Source organism: Nycticebus coucang, chromosome X (assembly GCF_027406575.1).
Source record: "Nycticebus coucang isolate mNycCou1 chromosome X, mNycCou1.pri, whole genome shotgun sequence".
Lineage (NCBI taxonomy): Eukaryota > Metazoa > Chordata > Mammalia > Primates > Lorisidae > Nycticebus > Nycticebus coucang.
The window spans coordinates 120,086,606-120,093,517 of record NC_069804.1 but is presented as its reverse complement, the minus strand read 5'-3'; the positions used below and the strand labels follow the sequence as shown (position 1 = coordinate 120,093,517).

The 6,912-nt window shown below is 39.9% G+C and overlaps 1 pseudogene; it reads left to right on the top strand.

Moving 5' to 3' along the window:
• Nucleotides 1–1,400: 1,400 nt before the first annotated feature.
• Nucleotides 1,401–4,251, top strand: LOC128577844 (ankyrin repeat and LEM domain-containing protein 2-like; annotated as a pseudogene).
• Nucleotides 4,252–6,912: the final 2,661 nt, after the last annotated feature.

The following is a 6,912-nucleotide window of genomic DNA, read 5'->3' as shown; positions in this document are numbered from 1 at the left end:
ATTCACCACAAAATTCTATCAGACTTGCAAAGAAGACCTGATACCCATAATAGAGAAATTATTCCCTAATATTGAGAAGGAGGGACTTCACACCAGCTCATTCTGTGAAGCCAGTTTTACCTGGATACCAAAGCCAGGAAAGGGCACAACGCCAAAAGGTACACACAACCAAAAAATAAAACTACGAATATAGATGCAAAATCCTCAGTCAAATACTACCAAACCAAATACTACCAAACCAAATTCAATAGTACATCAAAAAAAGAAAAAGAAAAGAAAAATCCAACAGGACCAAGTGGGCTTCAGCCTAGGGACACAAGGATGGTTCAACATATGTAAATTAATAAATGTGATTCACCACATAAACAGAAGCAAAAACAAAGACCATATGATCACCTCAATATATGCAAAAAAAAAAAAATTCAACAAAATCCAGCACCCTTTTATGATAAAAACTCTCACCAAACTAGGCATAGAAGGAACATATCTCAGATTTATAAAAGTCAACATATATTACAAACCCACAACCAACATTATATTAAATGGGATTAAGTTCAAAGCACTCCTACTAAGAACTGAAAGAAGACAAGAATACACACTGTCACAATTTATATTCATTATGGTGCTGGAAATCCTAGCCATAGCAATCAGGCCAGAAGAGAAGAATATTAAGGGTATCCAAGTCAAGAAAGAGGAAGTCAAAATTATTGCTTTTTGCTGATGGTATGTTATTGTATCTAGAAAATCTCAAAGATTCCACCAAGACTCTTCTGGAATTGATAAATAAATTCAGTAAAGTCTCAGGATCCAAAATTGATGTATGTAAAGCAGTAGCATTTCTATATACTATTAACAGTCAAGCTGAGACTCAAATCAAAAATGCAATACCATGGGCAGCGCCTGTGGCTCAAATGAGTAGGGCGCTGGCCCCATATGCCAGAGGTGGCGGGTTCAAACCCAGCCCCGGCCAAGTACTGCAAAAAAAAAAAAAAAAGCAATACCATTTCACAATAGCTACAAGGAGAATAAAGTACATAGGAATATAATTAACCAGGGAAGTGAATGATCTCTACAAGAATAAATATAAAACTCTGAGGAAGGAAATTCCAGAGGATACAAATAAATGAAAAAACAAAACAAAGCAACAACAACAATAAAAAAACATATGCTTATAGCTAGGCAAAATCAACATTCTTAAGATGTCCATGAAACGTCGCTATTATCAAAAGTGATTCATAAATTGAATACAATTCTCATCAAGTTACCAAAGTCATACTTCACATATGTAGAAAAAATAATTTGGGCCCAGGCGGCGGCAATGCTGTGGCCACGGCTTGCTGTGGCCACCGCTTGCGGCAGCCGAATGGGCAGCGCTGGCCTGGGAGTTGCTTGGGGCCTTCTTGCTGCTGATCTCCATGTGCTGGCTGATGCAGCAATTGGAGAAGTGGCCGTGGGCCCTGGGCAGGAGCTCAACCCCCATCCCGCCTCCCCCAGCGGCCATGGGCCCCGACTCAGGTGAAATGACAATGGATGCCATCTTGGCTTGGCTGAAACTTCTAAATCCAGATGACCTTAGAGAAGAAATTGTTAAAGCTGAACTAAAATGTGGACCCATTACATTGATCACTCGGTTCATTTTTGAGAAAAAAATTGGCTGGCTCAGACTTTACTTGAGCAAGGAAGAATGCTGCCTTCCTTTCCTCCGCTCCACAAGGAGGGAGGTGCCACAGCTCTCAGCCAAGAAACACAAAGGATTTTGAAGTCTGCTGTTGAGAATCCAATGGACCAGGCCAGTCTTTCTGAAGACAGAGTTTTTGGTTATAGTGTAGGCCTGAATCCTCCAGAGGAAGATGCTGTGACATCTCACTCCTGCTCAGTACCCTTGAGCGCTGCAGCTGGCATTGACACCCACAGACCTGGAGTGACTGCCTCTAAGGAGCCTCCTCTGTACTATGGGGTGTGCCCCGTGTATGAGATTATCCCAGCAAGAAATGAAAGAATCCATGTGTGTGAAAATAAAAAGGAAGCATTGCAAGCTGTTAAAATGATCAAAGGGTCCCAATTTAAAGCTTTTTCAACCAGAGAAGATGCTGAGAAATTTGCTAGAGGAATTTGTGATTATTTCCCTTCTCCAAGCAAAACCTAACTACCACTTTCTCCTGTGAGAACAGCACCAGTATTAAGCAATGGTGGGTTGAAAGATGATTTGTGCTTGTCCAAATCAGAAACGGTAAACAAAGAACAAGCGAATAGTTATAAAAATCCTAGTATGCAGGACCTCACTGCCAAGCTTCAAAAAGCTGTGGAGAAGGGAGAAATAAGACACCTTTTCTGATCTTGGGTGGAGTAATCCCCAGTGTCTGATTGGTTCAGGAGACAACCCAACCATTGTACAGGAAGGATGTAGGTGCAATGTCAAGCATGTTGCTGCCAAAGAGAAACAAGCTTCTATCTGCCAGATGACTTTAGAAATCCTGGAAAATCCTGATTTCATGAGGCTGATGTACCCAGGTGACAATATGAACATGCTGCAGGAGCCAATCTGCTACATCATTGACCTTTACTTCAACACCCCTGACAAGGCGGGTTATAACATTCCATTGCATTTTGCTTGTAAGTTTTGGAATGCAGATGTGGTCAACGTGCTTTCTTCACACCATTTAACTGTAAAGAACCCAAGGACTAAGTATCATAAAACACCTGAAGATGTAAATTGTGAGAGAAGCAAAATTAAATCTGTGGAACTGAAGGAGCAGATTAGAGAATATTTAAAGGGTCACTACTACATGCAGCTTCTGAGAGCAGAAGACACTTCTCCCGTCATCCGGGAGCTGTGGTCCTCAGACCAGGAGGCTGAGTCTTCTCCTGGTGGCCGCTATTGAGGCAGCCCCAGAGATCCTGTGCTGACCCTGAGAGTCTTCACAGGGCCCTTGAGTCCATCCAAGGTAGAAAATTTTCGCAAACTCTGAAAAACTCCACCTCGAGAGAAAGCAAGCTTTTTAAACAATGTCAGGAAATCTGACCTTACGAGAGGCTTTGAGAGAGTGGGAAGGGAGCTAGCTCATGAGCTGGGGTATCCCTGGGTTGAATACTTGGAATTTGGGGGCTACTTTGTTGATCTGTCTTCCCAGGAAGGCCTACAAAAACTAGAAGAATATCTCACTCAGCAGGAAATGGGCAAAAAGCCTCAAGAAGAAACAGAAAAAAGGAAGCCTGCTGCAGAGACAGAGCCCCCAACTCTGGCAGTGGACAGACGTGCAGCAGTTCCATCTCTATGGGGGCATTTCTAGATGAGGATGACAAAAGCTTGGAAGAAATTAAAAATCAGCAAAATATAGCTTGAAATACAATCCAGCCCATAATCAGTGCTTCCAGAAACCCAGTATGCAACAGTGTCCCCTGGGAACAGAAGGCAGACCTGATAGAAGCCTCAGAACCTGACAGTCCCCATAGTAGCAGAAATGGATTTTACAATCCTCTGAGTCACATCCAGATGCTGTGTGGAAAGAGATCAAAGGGCCTCCGTGAGGAGGAAGCCGGTCTATCATCTGTCTCTGGTTTGAGTGTTGAGTTTGATAAACTGAATTTGCAAAATCTAGGAAGTAGCTTATCCAAGGCACCAAATAAAAATATTATGGAAACTAAAGGTAAGAAGATCCTGACTTCAAGAATGGATGCACCTCCCTCTGCTGCAGACCAACTTGGAAATAACCAAAGGCAGACAGAAATTGAAATGTCCACCAGAATTGCTAAAATGTCCTTGTGTTCTAGCAGCCCTGGGCACAAGGCCTGGGTCAGATGTGGTCCTGAGTCTCCTGCTTCGGTCTGCAACATTAGGGAACCTGCCAAGAGGCTCTTCCTTTTTGGAGAAGCCATGAAAACTAGATTGAGATGTCCTGGTCGCTCTTGAATGTGCAGACATTGACCCTCATCAGTACCCAGCTGTCCATAGAAGGAAGAGCACTGTCCTGTGCTACTCACCCTCGGACAGGCAGAGTTGGCCAAGTCCTGCACTGAAAGGAAAGTTCAAGTGTCAGCTGCCAGATCTTGGTTGCCCTCACAGCTGCAGTCCAGGAAGAAGTCCTGCTAGGAGCATCCCTGGAAGATCTGGCCATACCACTTGCTGCCCTGGCCTGGGCAGCCCTGGGCACTACAGCCCTGCACGTGGGAGTCAACTTTGCAGGATGGCGAGCTTGGCCGAACTTGTTACCCAGTAGGGTTGGTGCTCACTGCTAACCTCGTGCTTTGCTTTCATTTTTAAAGAATACGTTACAGCTAAAATTTCACAAAAGATTACATTCTGAATAACTTATTAATCTTCATTTGGAGAGTGTAAGAATTGTAGTAAATGTAAGTGTTCTATAACACATTTAGGTTTCTGGTATTTTGGAAAAGATTATAACGAAAGCAAACTCAGATACAAAGTTTTTGGAAAATGTCATTATAGTAATGGTACAGACTCTTTACAAGTAGCGATTCCTAGGCTTGAACTATAACAGAAGAAAGGGTGTGGAGGCAGTTTACTGACAGGTGATCATGTGCTTACTTAGGACCTCCGAGCAAATACTCTGGCAGGAGAGATGTCCCACAGTGCCTGCACTTACCGTAACTCGTTTTGTAAAACAAAATGAATTGTATGTCATCTTGGCTTTTCCTGGGGGTGCCTCCTAGACTTTCTGATATAGGATGATGCCAAAACCCCTCTTGGTCTTCCAGTTGACCCTTGTGGTTTAGACAAGGGAGAATGTAGAGGACAGGGAGTTGGTGAACCCACAGTATGTCTCAGACTAGCAATGAAGTTTACAATTTGGATTTGTTATTAAAAACATCCAAATTATTGATCAGAAAATAAAAGTAGTTTTTCTCATAGGTAAAATATTTTAGCCATTGGGAGTTATGCAAATAGTCATACAAAATTCACCAGCAATAATGATAAGGTATTTGCTTTTTTCACCAGTATTTGAGCTTTCAGTCTACTTTATTTAGTTGATGTAATGATAATAAAATAATCTGTAAATTGTACCCTAGTTTGGAACTTTATTGTGAGAATTTGCTGATCAGAAATGATATGGCTGACTATATGACATGTATCCTTTGTTATCCTTTATTTTAGAATTCATTTCAGATGGAATTTCTTTTATGAAAGGGCATTGCATTACACTGTAGAAACCAGAAATTTGAGTCCCATTTCAGTTCTTTATAATGCTTATTGTAGCTTTTACCCCCTGGGGAGTCTGTGCACAGTCTGAGGAGCAGGAAGCAAGATACAGCACCATGTGCTACCAAGATTCCCAATAATTAACCAATAGCTGCTCATACAAAAGCAGTATTTTGTGAAAATTTCCAGTGTTTAATCCAAAAGGAAAAACTACCAATGTTTTTGCTAACTTCAGTGGTGCATTTTGCAAATCATTTTTAATTTTCTTGAACTGCTTTTCGAGAATATATAGCGATACTATGTAGGTATAAGATTGCTTTTCATTTGTAAAAAATTCTGAATTGAAACTTGCGTTAAAAAAAAGTTTATTTCAGCCAAGCATGGAGAAAGGCATCTGTATTCCCAGCTACTCGGGAGGCTGAGGCAAGAAGATCACTTGAGCATAATAAGAGTTCAACTCCAGCTTGTTTCTTTCAAGTCAAGAAAGACAGGTTAGGAAAATAGAAATCAAGACTTAGATTTTACCATTCAAAACTGTTACAAAGGATGTTTTCAATGCTGTGTAGCAGACAAAATCTTGATAGAAGAATCAACAAATTCTATTCTAAAAAAATAGCATTTAAAAAAGGTGTCTTTGTTCTCAAAAGAAATTGGAATATGGATAATATATTCATACTGATGACCTGTTTTCCCTAGAATCTTAGCATATTTTCCTGTACATATTACTGTAAATATTCAAATTGAAATTAAAATGATTGTTTCTGCCCTAAAAAAAAAAAAATTCTATGCTTTGTTTGGAACCAGAGAAGATCCCAAATAGTAAAAGCAATCTTAAGAAAAACAGAACCAGTGTGGCAAACACATATTACTATACTTCACACTATACTACAAGATTATCTAGTAAACAAAATATACAAAAATAAACATAGACCAATAGAACAGAACCCAGAACCCAAATATAAAATGATGTACTAACAACCACTGAACTTTGACAAAACAGATGACAAAATATACTAGGTAAAAGAGATCCTGTTCAATAAATGGTACTGGGAAAATTGGATAGCCACATGCAGAAGAATGAAACAGACCCAGTACATCACACAACTCAGAAAAATCAATTTGAGATGGATAAAAGGCTTAGGTCTAAGACATTAAACCATAAGAATTCTAGAGAAAAATGCAGTAAACATTTCTCGATATCAGCCTAGGCAGGGTACTTATGACTAAGACAAAATAGCAATCACAGCAACAGCAAAAAAAAAAAAAAAAAAAGTGGGACTTGATTAAAAGCTTCTGCACAGGAAGGATATAACCAACAGAGAAAACAGACAACCTACAAAATGGGAGAAAAAATTGCTTGCTACACATCTGATAGAGAACTAAAACCTGAATTTACAAAAATCTCAAGCAAATCAGCAAGAACAACACAAAGAACCCTATTAAAAAGTGGGCAAAAGACATGAACAGAAGCTTTTCTAAAGAAGAAAGACAAGTGATCAATAAATATATGAAAAAATGTTCAATGTTACTAATTATCAGGGAAATGCAAATTAAAACCACAATGAGATACCGTCTTATCCCAGTCTGAACGGCTTTTATCTAAAAATTCCAAATCCATAGATGCTGGAGTGGATGCAGAGGGAAAGGAATACTTATATGTGGGGACAGGCTAGAAAAATTATAAAACAAAAAAAAAAGTGGTAAAGCATTTGTGAGGAGTTCAAATGGCAGGAGCCTGGCTCCCTATCTTAAAA